The sequence below is a fragment of the Apium graveolens genome, chromosome 7 (assembly GCF_009905375.1).
Source record: "Apium graveolens cultivar Ventura chromosome 7, ASM990537v1, whole genome shotgun sequence".
Taxonomy (NCBI): domain Eukaryota; kingdom Viridiplantae; phylum Streptophyta; class Magnoliopsida; order Apiales; family Apiaceae; genus Apium; species Apium graveolens.
The window spans coordinates 61,509,133-61,525,184 of NC_133653.1; positions in this window are offsets into that span (position 1 = coordinate 61,509,133).

The following is a 16,052-nucleotide window of genomic DNA, read 5'->3' on the forward strand; positions in this document are numbered from 1 at the left end:
TAACCCATAATCCCGTAGCTGATTCTTCATCCAAAGAAACTGTGCACAACAGCTTCTGCAGCAATGTACTCTGCCTCTGCAGTTGATGTGGAAATTGACTTTTGTTTCTTGCTAAACCAAGAAACTAATCTGCCTCCAAGTAATTGGTAGCTTCCACTTGTTCTTTTCCTGTCAATTTTGCACCCTGCAAAATCTGCATCTGAGTAACCTATTAGCTTAAAGTCTGATTCCCTACGATACCACAATCCCAGATCAGCTGTACCCTAAGGTACTTGAAAATTCTTTTCACAGCTGTTAAGTGAGGTTCTCTTGGATCTGCTTGAAATCTTGCACAAAGACAGGTAGCATACATGATATCAGGTCTACTTGCAGTTAGATAGAATAATGAGCTAATCATACCTCTGTAATCAGTAATATCTACTGATGTACCATTATCCTTATCCAATTTTGTTGCAGTGGCCATAGGAGTGGATGCACTTGAACAGTCTTGCATTCCAAATTTCTTCAACAAATTTCTGGTGTACTTAGATTGACAAATAAAAGTTCCTTCTTCATTCTTCTTGACTTGAAGGCCCAGAAAATAGCTAAGTTCTCCCATCATACTCATTTAATATCTTGACTGCATTAGTTTGGAAAACCTTGTACAAAGTCTGTCATTTGTAGAACCAAAAATGATATCATCAACATATATTTGCACCAAAAGTAAGTCATTTCCATGGTTGAGATAGAATAAAGTCTTTTCAATAGTCCCTCTGTTAAATCCACTTTCCAGAAGAAACTGAGCTAATGTCTCATGCCATGCTCTTGGATCTTGCTTGAGGCCATAAAGTGCTTTATCAAGTCTGTAGACATGATGAGGAAACTTTGAATCTACAAAACCTGGAGATTGTTCAACATATACTTCTTCTTCCAATTCTCCATTAAGAAAAGCACTTTTTACATCCATTTGAAAGGCTGTAAACTTTTTGTGAGCAGCATAAGCGAAAAATATCCTTATGGCTTCCAATCTAGCAACTGGTACAAATGTTTCATCATAATCAATTCCCTCATGTTGAGAATATCCTTTTGCAACCAGCCTTGCTTTATTCCTTGTAATTATGCCATCACTATCAGTTTTGTTTCTGAACACCCATTTTGTACCAACAACTGATCTGTTCTTTGGTCTTGGCACTAGGGTCCGGACTTTATTTCTTTCAAATTCATTTAACTCTTCCTGCATTGCTTGCACCCAATCAGCATCTTGAAGAGCTTCTTCCACTCTCTTTGGTTCAGCTTGAAAAAGAAAAGAATGATAGAGACATTCATTTGATGTTGCTGTTCTAGTTCTAATACCTGCTTCAGGATCTCCAATAATCAAGTCATGTGTATGTGCTTTAGTCCACTTCCTTGCAGATGGAAGGTTATCTCTAGAACTGAATGCTCCCCCATGATCCATGTTGTCTCCATCAACATTTTCTGATGCTCTCCTGAAATCATGCACTCTAAGTTGGATCCTTCAGAATTTGAGTTTCCATAATTATCAGAACTTGGCCCATTAGAACTTGATGAATCAGAACTTAAAGAGCCTGTTCTAGGTTCTGATGCTTCTTGAGATGTCGTTGGATCTTCAATATGCTCCCCCTGAACAGGTGCATTTTCCTTTGGCATAGTCACCACAGTTTCAATAACATCAGAATTTAACCCATCAGAGTTTGCAGTGCAGGATTTAAACTATTAGAATTTACAGAATCAGAATTTAAAGCTTCATTCTCAAATCTCAGCTGATCATGATCATTGAAATCTTCAAGTCCAGTAATCTTCTTATCATCAAAAGAGACATTGATAGATTCCATGATAACTCTTGTTCTTAAATTATAGACTCTGAAGGCTTTTGTGGAAAGTGGATATCCAACAAAAATTCCTTCATCAGCTTTTAGATCAAATTTGGATAGTTGTTCAGGATGAGTCTTAAGAACAAAACACTTGCAACCAAATACATGAAAATACTTCAGATTTGGCTTCTTTTTCTTCATCATCTCATATGGTGTCTTTCCATGCTTGTTGATAAGTGTTGCATTCAGAGTAAAACAAGTAGTCTGCACACCTTCAGCCCAAAAGTAGGTTGGTAATTTTGCTTCATCAAGCATAGTTCGTGCAGCTTCAATAAGAGTTATATTCTTTCTTTCAACAACTCCATTTTGCTGTGGAGTTCCAGGTGCAGAGAATTACTGCTTTATTCCATGGTCTTTGCAGAACTCTTCCATAATCATATTCTTGAACTCAGTGCCATTATCACTTCTTATGATTTTCACAGAGTCTTTGACCAATTTATCCAGCTGTTTGACATGGTCAAACAAGATAGATGCAGTTTCACTTTTTGTGTGCAAGAAATACACCCATGTGTATCTGGTAAACTCATCTACTATGACCATAACATATTTCTTCTTTGCAATAAACATGACATTCACTGGACCAAATAGATCAACATGTAGTAGGTGATAAGGCTCAAGAATTGAAGATTCAGTCTTGCTCTTGAATGAAGATTTTCTTTGTTTTGCCTTTTGACATGAATCACAAAGGCCATCAGGAGCAAATACTGATTTTGGCAGTCCTCTCACAAGATCTTTCTTGACTAGTTCATTTATATTGTTGAAATTTAAATGAGAGAGTTTCTTGTGCCAATCCCAGCTTTCTTCAATTGATGCTCTACATAACAGACAGATTACAGAACCATCAGAACTTGCTGAAAGCTTGGCTTCATAAATGTTACCATGCCTGTATCCTTTTAGAACAACTTTGCCTGTAGATTTGCTTACAACTTCACAATGTTCTTCAAAGAAATCCACATGATAACCTCTGTCACAGATTTGACTAACACTTAGCAGATTGTGTTTAATTCCTGAGACTAGAGCTACTATTTCAATGATGACATTTCCAAGATTGATATTGCCATATCCCAAAGTTTTTCCCATGTTGCCATCTCCATAAGAAACTCCTGGGCCAGCTTTCTCTACAAAGTCTGATAGCAGGGCTTTATTTCCACTCATATGTCCTGAACATCCACTATCAAGAACTAGGATGTTCTTCATGTTGCCCTGCAATCACAAAGACCACTAATGGTTAATTTTAAGGACCCAGACTTGCTTGGATCCTTTGGCCTTTTTAAGTTTGTTAACATTTGCAGCGAATTTAACATCACAGTTTATGTTAACATTTTTCTTATCAGTATTAACAGTATCAAACTTTGCATCATACTTTACACTAGAAGGAATTAAAGCAACTTTCTTCAAAGAAGGTTTTTTGTAATAATAATCATAGTACAAACTATGATATTCCTTACAAGTATAAATGGAATGACATATACTACCACAATGAAAACAAAGATTTTGTGGCTTAAATCTAACAGACTGACTCTTAACTCCTGACTTAGAAGGTAAGGAGTTTATATTCTTATTCTTCCTGCAAAAAGAAGCCAGATGGTTAGAGTTTCCATAATTATAGCATTTCTTTCTAGGAGCATTAGGAACAGGCATATAATTATTGCTTTTGTTTACACCTTCCTTTCCATTCCTATTTTTCCTAGGTGGCTTTACCTTGTTTACATTCTTAATCTCTTTCAGCTTATATTTAAGCTGCTTCTTAGTCATTAAGCCTATGTTAACTTCAGCTGGTTTATCCTGTTTTGCCTTGTCAGAAGTTGACTCTACCTTAACTTCTGTATTAATATCTTTCATCTTTTCAGAATCAGACTCTACAGTTTTAGCTACAAACTTAACAGGATTTACCTTTGGCTTATTAGTCTGTTTAACAATAATTGGCTTAATTTGTTCAGTTCCTGTTTCACTTTTATCATCTCCATAACCTAAGCCCTCTTTCCAGTTTCCACTACTTAGTAAATTCTGAGTTGTTCTGCCAGAGTTAATCCAAGTCCTGATTAGCTCTCTTTCTTTTTCTAACTCAGTTTTTAGAGATTGATTCAATTTTAACACTTCATCTCTAACATAAAAAGCATCATCTCTTTCTTTCTGAGTTTGATGGAACATAACTAACTCCTTTTCTAAAAAGTCATTCCTTTTCTTAAAAGCCAGATTTTCAGAAGTTAACCTATCACATGTTAAAGTCTGATCTTTATAGCTAATGAATATGGTTTTAAGATAAGATCTCAACTCAGTAATATCATCAATATGAAAAGCATAAGTTGTTTGAGGTACCTTTAACTCAGCAGCTTCAGAACTGCTATCAGCATTTGCCATCAAGGCATAGTTCACCTCATGTTCAGAATCTGAAGTGTATGTCCAGCTTTTCTTCTTTGTGACAAGTGCCTTGCCTTTGTCACCTTTTTCTTTCTTGCAATCAGGAGATATGTGGCCTTTCTCACCACAATTGTAGCATTTAACATTTGAGTAATCTCCTCTGTCAGACTTTCCTGCTTTGCCTTTAGATTTTCTTAATCCCTTTTTATCAAAACTTCCACTGGAAAACTTCTTTCCCTTTCTGAATTTCCTGTAAGCTATCTTTGTGATGCCCTTCACCATAAGAGCACACAATTTCATCATCTCTTCATCAGCATCCATCTCAGATAGACTTTCAGTTTCTAAATCCTCATCACTATCTGAACTTGATGATTCAGTATCAGACTTTGTGATGAGAGCCTTTCCTTTTCCTTTCTTCGAGACAACCACTTTGGGGGATTCCTCCTCAGCCTTAAGAGCAACTGTTCTTGAATTTCTCCCATTCCTCTTGCTTCTTTGATCCATCTCACGTTCATGACTTTTGAGCATACCATAAATTTCATCAAGAGCATAGTTGTCTCTTATAGTAGTTGCCTTCAAATCCCAACTTCCAGGAAGAGCTAAAAGGAATTTAAGATTAATATCTTCAAGATCATATTCCTTATCCACCAGTGACAGATCATTCAAGAGTTTGACAAATATATCATATAAACCAGTTAATGACTCATCAGGTTTTGAGTTAAAGTGCTCATACTCTTGAGTGAGTATAGTCCTCCTGTTCTTCTTAATTGCATCAGTTCCCTGACATCTTGTTTCCAAGGCATCCCATATCTTCTTTGCAGTCTTGCAGTTAATTACCATGTTTGACATGACATTATCAATGGCACTATGCAGCAAATGCCTTACCTTTGCATCCTTGGCAATAGATGAGATATCTTCAGCAGTAATCTCACTTTTCTCCTTTGGTACAGTTTTTGCTGGCTGATCTGCAACTACAACATAGAGCTTTGTTGGCTTATGTGGTCCTTCCTTAATTCTGTTAAGGTATTCTGGATCTGTAGCTTCCAGGAACATAGTCATCCTCACTTTCTATATGGGATACTCATAAGGTCTCAGTATGGAAACCCTAATAGTCTCATATCGATTCTGGATTTGAGTCTTTGGAGTTTCTTCAGTTTTGGTGGGCTTGGTTGGAGTTTGTTCTTCTTCAGACATGATTATTTTGGATCTTTACTGCATATGTGTTAATAGATAGGCTCTGATACCACTTGCTAGGTCACACACACTGTAGAAGGGGGTTGAATACAGTGTATACTACAATCAAATCGAATTAAGAACACAAGTATGAAACACAGAATATTCTTATTAATAAAACAATATTATAATGGAACCATTCTCTCTCAGTGATGAACAAATATCACGAGAGCTGCTAGGGTTACAATGAATAATATTCTCGATTAAGATAACACTTATAGTGTAAACCCTATGTTGTGTTTATATAGACACACAGTTACAAGATAATCTTCTAATTGATATCGAATATAAGTCTGCATCCTAAAATATATCAATTAGTTATCTTTTCCTCCAAGTCTTCTATTCTTCGTAGAATTCTTCTCCATGCATATCTCTTCTTGTGTTTGTCTTAATCTTCTTTCCTTCAATCAACCGCCTTCCTTATCTAAAAGTCTTCTTAAGTCCTGATATTATCTCCGGATGAATATCTTCTAATATCTTAAGTTCTGATAACTCAAGTTCTGATATCTTAAGTTCTGACTTCAGTATAAGTACTGATTTCCAGTTAAGTCCTGATTTGTCTTGTTAGTCAAGATCTGAAAACTAAACACAAATTATTATTAGACATGACATCACAAATATATCTAACATTAGAAAACTCAATAATAATAACAAAGTCAATATTGAGTGATCATGTTGTACTAATTTTTGCATTGAGTTTTGTTTATGACATTAGTATGATACAAATGATCATGAAGATTGTGTGTGTTCAAGTCAGTTTCAAGGATGCAACTATTTCAATTTAATTTTAATAATCACCAAAATTTATTATTTGTTATTTAACCAATTCTAAACTTAAGTTTACATAAACATTAATCCAATATCGGACAAAAATTATGAAAATTTCAGAATTTTAGAAATAGCTACCACTATTTAGATTCTAACTACTTTTTAAATATAAAATTTCCAAACTTTACAGGCATTTAGTTTAGAAGTCTAGAACCAATTATCTTTGTTTAGAATTTAATTAATTTAAGTAAATATTCCTTAAAGGCCGTTGATGCTTTAAATTCAAAATAGGATAAGTTTGATGTAATTTATAACTCTGTCGCGATAAGGATTAATATAGTGCGAAAAACTATCTACACTTATTTTCACTACCTACAAGATTTTCCTTTCATTGTGGATCTCAATTTTTTGATAATATGATTTATAGGCCTCCATTTAGTTTGCATCTGCAGAAAAAAAGTAGACGATTAATGACTACGAGAATGAGAAACGTCTTAGAATATTCTAGGAAGCCTTTGGTTTGATTGAGAAATTTTTTTCTAGGAAGCTTCCGGTTTGATTAATGTGATTTTTATTCGTTTACTGTCTACATAAAAATTTTATATTTACTTTAGACAGAGCAATCATCTTGTGACAATAGCATGTATGTGGATATCGAAAGCTATCTAGGACACCTACCATCTTAAGACTTTATTGATATTTCTAATATTAGGTTATTCTTTTAAATGTATAAGAGATGTGAATAATTCATCATAAAATAGCATTTATGTGGATACATTTGATGAATTGCATACACCTAATCAGATTCACACCTTTTATTTTATTGTATGCTAGGAAATGTTTCGTTTAGAAGTTATCAATTAGCAATATCATATTTATACCTATATTATGTTGATTTTTTAGTTTTGAACATATTTCGCTTAGTTTAATCTTATGCATTATGAAGCAAGAATATGTAAAAAAGTGTCACATTTCTTTTCAGTAATTAACCTGCAACTGGAAGCAGTTTGAGTGTATGCTTATTTAGTTTCATTTTAACTTATGTTTTATATATCTTGATATCAAGTGATTTTTTTTAAGAGTGTTTGATATATTATGAAGGTTGATGTCAAACTTGATTTGCATGGTGCTGCAAATAAGTTAATGCATTTGGTAATTCTATCATAACACTAAAGGTGTTGCATAAAGTGGAAAATAGGCACTAAGATTATCTGGAGCTGCACCATAATTTAATCTATCAGTTAGAGTTTCTTCAAAAATTATCATCGGGCGAATAAAAACTTTATTGGCCCATTTATCATATTTTTACCAGTTCAATAACTTGCAGGTGATTCATCTATGTTACAATAGTCTATTTCATTTCATACCTGATCAGCTTCTTCTTAATGCAGAACATTGCATATTATTTTGATGTAAAAAAATATTCTCACTGGTCTAATCCCAAATACTTTTCCTTCATGTTCGACACTCCTGAAGAATTCCGGGTTGGAATGATTTCAGAGCTGTGAGCATGAAAAAGAACAGTTTCAATGGAGAACTATCAAACTACATTAAATAATACTTATATCACAAGATTTTAGTGCAATCTTTTTCTCTGGAAAACTTCTACGATCAATGCAAAAGTTTAGTTTATGCAATTCTCTTCATTAAGGAAAAAATTTACTATCCGATGAATTTTTGAATTGTATTTCTAATATGAGAAATTTGAGACTTTGAATTTGTCGGCTATTAGTCTTGTGAAGTTGCATACTAAACGGGAGAGCTTGAATTCTTGAAACTTTAGTAGAAATTTCATCTAGCATCTGAAACTTGAGTATAATACTGTACTTGAATATATCTAGGAACTTTTAATTTGGTTCAATTCCTGCAATTTTAGGTGAACTACAAGGTGCGTATGTTCTTGATCTGATCATTAATTGGCTAAATGGAAGCATTCCATCTAACATTGGCAGTGTAGCAGCATTGCTAAAACTATGTGTTAGGAATATGTTGTGAACTTGATGATAAGTTAGACAAAACACCTTAGTAGATTTAACTTAGTGAATTTTGTAGCACTCGACGGATAATCAAATATAGTCCCGACGGATTATTCAATATAATCCCGACGGATGATGAATAGACATCCATCGAGTGAGTAGCTTATGTAATAATAAGTACTGCAGCACATTCCTGCAAACAACTTTGTGTAGATTCTGTAGTAGCATATGAGTCATGTTGACTACTAGTAGATATGCAGAATAGGTTGATTAATTGTAAATATGAGATATCTTGTAATTCTGCATAAATGAAATGGAGTCAAGTGTCAAAAAGCTACCCGACGGATGATCAACAAAGCTACCCGACAGATGATCAACAAGCTACCCGACGGATGATCAACAAGCTACCTGATGGATAACAAACATGTACCCGACGGATGATCAATTCAAATATCTGTTGATAGTGATAACACAGTCACATGCGTTGGGTGTTTGCAAAAGGAATGTGGCAGCCTGTTTAGCAGGAAATTGAGAACAAAGAAACATTACCATTTCCATGCAAGTTATGAAGATTTTTAAAGATGCTGGAATAGAGTAATGAAGAAGCATGGAGTTAGACTTAATAGGTTTTGTTTTATTATCCTGTCTTATTACCATGTAAACTTGGTGATATATAAACCAAGTGTAGCTAGTAGAACAAATAACTAAGCAAACATATTTAGAAGAGAAATAGAAAAAGCTGTACTTGTCAAGAATTTCTCTATAGTTTGTTTGTTCAACTTGTAAAGCAGCTGTGAGCCAATTTGAGCTTCACAGAGTTCTCAAATCGATATATATATCTGGTGGATACATTCAAATCCACCAGAAAGTTTTAAAGACTTGTGTTTTTATTACTTTATGTTTGATTTACTTAATTCCTTATTCCGCACTTTGCAAATCAAAACACTTATATATATATATATTGAGTTAGAACATTCTTATAAATCTAAAAAAGAAGCCAGAATTACATTCAACCCCCCTTCTGTAATTTTTGTTGTATTGTTAGGGAATAACACTATGGTTGCAGGATAGTTTTAGGGAGATTCCATACGAAATTGAAAATGGCCATATATAGTAATAGATTCTATAGACATGCTTGTGGTTTCGCTATAGGCATCAAGATAATGATGAATGACAAAAATGAAGCATGCTTATGATAATATATGTTTTCCAGGAACTTATAACGATACTATAAACTCTGTCCAACTGTATTTTCAGATGATCATATTTTTAGAGTTTTATTTAGTTGCTCCATATGTAACTGTTCTTTTGTCATATATCTAAAACTTTATTTCTTGTAGTTAAATGAGTTGACTCATATTAAGAAAATGGTTGCTAGCTACGTCTAATAAACTTGGAAAGATAAAAAAATCATACTATTTTTTTGATCACAAATTCATACTATTTTGGTATGTACTGATAGGAGTGAAGTGGTAGTTGTGGTTACAACTACTCTAGCAGCACCGGAGGTTGTAGTTGATGCAGGGAAGTTGGTAGATATATGCAAGTGCTCAATACGGCAATATGCTGTAAAACCCGAGTTTTTGTTTGAGTGATCTAACGAGAAATTGAAGAAGTAAAAGTGAGTAAACATGGCAATGATATTATTGAGTTTGTGTTATTAGAACATCTCTTATGGATGCTTGAAATGCTGCAATAGTATGTAGGATTTTCTTGAAGAATTGGATAATCTCTACGTGGTATTGTTCATATTGTTCATGAAACAAATCATATATAATAAAAGAGTCATGATGATTTTAATTTTTAATTTAATTGGTTCTTGGCATGATTATTATATTGATCTCTTGTATTTTTATGCTGATTTTTTTGTATCTTTTATGTTGTTTTAGTCAAAAGTTTACCATTATTTGGGTCATGTCTATACATTTGTAATTGTAAAAATTCACACATAAATATTATGTTTACAAAAATACATGTACTCTTACCTATTTGAAATTTGGATATTAAAATATTTTCATTTTTCAAATAATTTTGAAAAGTATAACAAATTACAAGTTTATTTTCCTTTTTAAAAAGAGAAATTACAAGTCTATTCATTTTCAATTTTCTCAAAATTACAATAGTATGTAAATAAAAATTTCAGTATTATATCCATATTTTTTATTCTAATTAACTAATAAAGTTGTAGTGTGAACAAACTATGTAAACTTATACAATTTTGTGAAAGATCTTGAGGTCTATATATATTTGATGTTGAAATCTCTAATATGAATAAATTAATGAAAGCCTCCAAAATTTTTAAAATAAGCAGAAAATTATCAAAATAAAGATGAATTTTGTTGGCATGGAAGTTATAATTTTATTTCACCTTTTTCAACGTAGCCATTACAGTTTTAAGTTTCAACAGCGTTGTGTTTCCCTTTTAAGAAAATATGTCATTATTAGGTTTACCGTATAAATTATACGAGTAAATTAGTGATAAAAAAAATATTAAGTTTTTAATGAATTATTATTGGGCATGGATAATAGAATAATATTTAGAATAAATTAATTATAGGAGTGTGATTTCTATGCTTTATTTATGTAATCACCATTGGTATAGAGTTTTTATAAAGAAAAAGACTAATGATAAATTATACCTTTGGGAAAATCACAATCATAATTTCTTAATTTATTTAATATTTAAAAAATGTGGTATTACTAACATGAATTCTACTTCAATTTCTTTTATTTTGACAATTATATGTTGTAAGTTAAAAATCAACATACTTATATTATAATTCATATATTCTATATATTCAGGATTGGGCTATACCTCAAATAAAATTCTAATGTAATGTTATATAATTTTGTAAATTATAGAGGATTGATATGGATCAATATTGATAAAAGAAATATTTCAATTGTATAATGTTTATATAAAAATATAGATAAAAGAATAATTAACAAAAGTTGATTTATAAACTGAAAAAACTGTGAAAACAATATTTATTGACTGAAAAAATGAATGATACAAAATGAAACAGAAACAAAATATCAACACCTCTTTAAATTGAATTAATTATATATTAATAATAAAAAATTTAAATAAAATTATATAATTTATTTTTTAAAATAAAAATTAAATTTTATGAGCGCGTGTATGCGGGAAAAAATCCCTAGTTTATTTTAAATTATTGAAGTTCATATATGTTTTGAAATTCATATATATTATTGTGAATCATTATCTATAAACATTACTATTTAATGAAAATATTGTAAATCTCACACATTTTACAAGTGAAACATTATTCTATAAAAATGTTTAATTTGCAGAAAATACTTTCACACTTTGTACAACATACATGTTTTACTAATTCAATATTATTGAATCACACCATCATAAACATTTATACCGTGAAATTTATTATTGTTTGTTTATAAATTATTAAAATATATAAACCTTAAAAATCTCAGATGTGTATTGCTCAATATTTTAAGAAATACACATCTCTAAATACTTATGGAATACGCATCTTTGAAGTGCGTATTTAACAAGTATTTATGGTGATTTTTAGCTCTCCCGGATATTTTGAATTTGGGAAAGAAAAATGCGTAGTTTTGTACAAGACCCATCCAAATTTGGAATCAATATTTTTGATAAAGTATTATAATGAATCATTAGATGTGGTTAGAGGTTGATACATGAGTATTTTTGTTCAACCATGAGCCCAATCTGATTCAAAAAGATACAAATCATTTAAAGTTTGTAGTCCTTAGTAAAAGAATATGAAAAAACAATGAACATCATCACATTCGGATAATTTATATACCTATTTCAAATTTTATTTTTGGTTCAAATTATTATAATTTGATTATTTTGATAACTTATATTCACCTAAAACATGAAAGGAAGAAATACATAATGATCTCAATATTCATATTCAATTCCAACACCTCAATTAAACTTTGACTTTTGGCATCAAATTGGAATCTTGCCTATCAAATACTCAAGACTTTTTTCTTTATCTAATTGGAAGATTTTAGGTATTAAGGTCTTCAAATCACTCTGGTTAAAAAGGTTTCAGGAAAGGTGGTCTATGTCTTTGAGAGCTTGGGGAGGGACGTTGAATTTGAGATGAACAATATTATTTCGGATACCATCTTGTTTGTGACGCCCCGAAACAAGTATTCCAAAACCCAGATCAATGCGCTACCACACATATACATCTAAGATCACATATGCATAAAAGTCAACCATACTATTATTACAAACCTTGTAAGTTGTTATATCCCAGTAAAATGATTCATAGAATTTAACTTAACAAAAAGCTATTACAATTTAGTGTTCAGTTTCTCAATACCTCAATTAAACTTTGACTTTTGGCATCAAATTGGAATCTTGCCTATCAAATACTCAAGACTTTTTTCTTTATCTAATTGGAAGAATTTAAGTATTAAGGTCTTCAAATCACTCTGGTTAAAAAGGTTTCAGGAAAGGTGGTCTATGTCTTTGAGAGCTTGGGGAAGGACCTTGAATTTGAGATGGACAATATTATTTCGGATACCATCTTGTTTGTGACCCCCCGAAACAAGTATTCCAAAACCCAGATTAATGCGCTACCACACATATACATCTAAGATCACATATGCATAAAAGTCAACCATACTATTATTACAAACCTTGTAAGTTATTATATCCCAGTACAATGATTCATAGAATTTAATTTAACACAAAGCTATTACACTTTAGTGTTCAGTTTCTCAAACTTATGATAGTTAAGCATTCATACGCGGATCGACAAAAACTTGATAACCTGAAATTTGTTACATGCGAATATATCAACCAAAAGGTTGAGTGAGGGTACATGTGTAAAATATTATATGTAAACGTGTATGGATAAATATCAAGCAGATTTGAATTTAACAAAACAAGTCACACTAGCGACACCCGTCGCCCTTCCTTGTCCCCACACCAAAATACTTGTCAGTCTCTATCTTATCACCTCCATCAAATATCATGTTGCAGTACATGACAACAAATAAGCACTCACTTCTGACATGATCAACTTCTGATTGTGTGCGAGAGGAGGCAGACCCCAGGATCCATATCAAAATCCGTTGGCCCACACTACACCAAATATGACCTATCGCAACCCCCTCCAAAAATATGTTACCCCAATATGTTACCGTAGCTATACTACATATGGTCTTATGTAACATTGTCATTTTTGTGTTACCTTAGCTAAAAACATGATGTTACATTAGCTATAAAGTGTTACAGCTTGTAACATACTTTTAAAAATGTTAGCTTAGGGTATTAAAATATTAATATAATATATTTTTAAGTTCAAATATTAATTTAATTTAATCTTACCAGATTGACTATATGAGCACTCATATATATGTTTTAAAAATATATTTTATGAAATATTGTACATATTTAACTTATAAAAGTAATAAAGTATATATAAGTAATTATTTTTTATAAGTTTTTTTATAAATTTTATGATTAAAATAAAAAAAATATAATTATAAAACTCAGGTTTGGACTCATAGAGCGGGTCAAATTTTGGGGATTATACCTATAAGATTTGGGATCCAACCGCCCAAATTTGAGAAACTTTAAAATTTTTCGGACAAAAATTTCAACACATTCCCTCTCTATATCTCACTCTCACACCCGACTCTCTCACTCAACTTTCCCTCTCTATCTCGCTGACCTCTCTCTAGCTAACCTCTCTTTCGCCACCAATTTAACTCTCTCTCGCCGCCATTATCAGTCTCTAATATGTATATCATATGTAATTAGGCTCAATTGAGACTTTCTAATTAGGGCTCAATTGAATTGGGGATCAAGGCTTCAATTAGGGCTTCCATTCTTCTTTTAACTTCATTCAATTTGGGCTCAGTTGTCTTCAGGTGTTCGTGTTTGGGATTTCACATTTTCTTAAGGTATTTTCAATCTGAGGGTTTTATTTTAATTTAGGGCTTTGTAAATGTCCTTGTTTATTTGGTATATTTTATTTGGAATTTAAGGTGTGTGTAGTTTTGTTAATAATTTCTCCATATCTTCATGTCTCAATTTGTGTTTATCCCTTTATCTCTCTCCCTCTCTCTCCTTCTCTCTCTGTCTTTCTTGTCTATCTCTCTCTCTCTCTATGCGCCTTCTCTCTCTATGTCCCTCTCTGTCTCTCCCTCTTGTGTGTGTGTGTATTTGTGTATGTGTTTGCGTTTACGGTTGCGATTATGATTGCGTGTTTGTATTTGTTTTTTGTAGTTATTTATATGGATTTATTTGATAAAAATTAACTGTCGTGTTCTATTGTTTTTGACTGCAGGACTTTGGATCTTTGAGTTCAGTGAATTAAGTTTTGAGTTTGCACTCTGTAACTGGTATTGCCCCTCTCAATTTCTATGATCAACTAGTTAAGCTAGAGCCGAATGATACAGGGAATCTTTCTATGATTTCAAATATATACGCTGCAGTCGGAAATTAGGATAAGGTTTTTGATGTCAGGTTAAAAAATGAAGAACACTGGTAGTCAAAAGCCTTCAGGGGCTAGTTTGATTGAGTTGGATAATGAGGTCCATGAATTTACCACAGTGGACAAGTCACACCCTAAATCAGTGAGGATATATCCTATGATTAATGGTCTCAGTCAACATCTTAAAAAGACAGTTATACAGTAAATGAAATTCTTAAAGAGAACTATAGTGGCAGTTTCAGTGGCTCACTCTGATGTTGCTGCTCATAATGCATATATACTACTTTGGAAGGTCAAAAAATCTTTAAAAATGTTGTCACTTGAATGTGGCTTGAAGTGACTTTACCTAAGTTGCTAATGAAGACGATGCTGAGGTTTATTTGTGGTAACTGTACTTACACTTGGATTAAACAAAAAGATGTCAGACCTTCCCTTTTTACAATTATTAGAGGATAGAAGTTATAATTAGTCACAAAAGTTCTTAGATGAATATGAACACAACATTATGGGAGAGTTTTTATTCACACTATAAATTGGTATATATTGTAGTTCTATACACTTTACAGATTAACTTGGAGAAAAACTATTGGACTTTCGATTTTCTTATTATGTGTGATATGCAAGTAATTCAAAATCAAGATGCAACAAGAAATAAAATTTCTATAAATAAGTCTGATAAGTATTTATAGGAATCACATGGATTAGTGGAATTTTACCGAAAATAGGAATGTATACTATATATTCCTAGTTTCTACTTTTTTAAATGTTAAACCATTAGTTAAATTATGCAAGTATCAATAAAGTAAATTCTAATTTGGTTCCTGCACCGTTTCTGAATTAATCTTATCTGATGCCTCTAAATGAATTGGAATTCTTGAATGAATTTTTACAGAATTCAATCTGGTCCTGGCGCTTCAGGGTGACAATTCATCTTTTTCATCGACCATGCTGGAATATTGACTTGTTGCAGCTCATAAACTATGATCAAGCACCTAAATTTCTAACAATGTTTAAAGGTAAGCTAGCTATTTTATAAAGAGGATGTAGTTTGACTACTATTATACTTGCTTTGTGAAAGATTAACATCTCAATCTTGCTTCGAGTTAGCCTGTTTAGGGAAAGCTCGATCACTGGATCAATAAGCAATAACCGAAGTATTCCGAAGGGTATATGTGTTATATAAAATATTTTATCTATTATCATAATTTTTTTGATCATGGCAGTACATACTTTAGGATCTGCCCATATTTGTTGTGGATTATTCAGCAGTGACTTATGTCATATATTTGTCTTGTTGCAGAGTGGTTCTTCAATATAGAATCCTGGTGTGGTCCCTGGCAACATCATGTGTCCTTTTACTTGCTGGGTTTATGCCT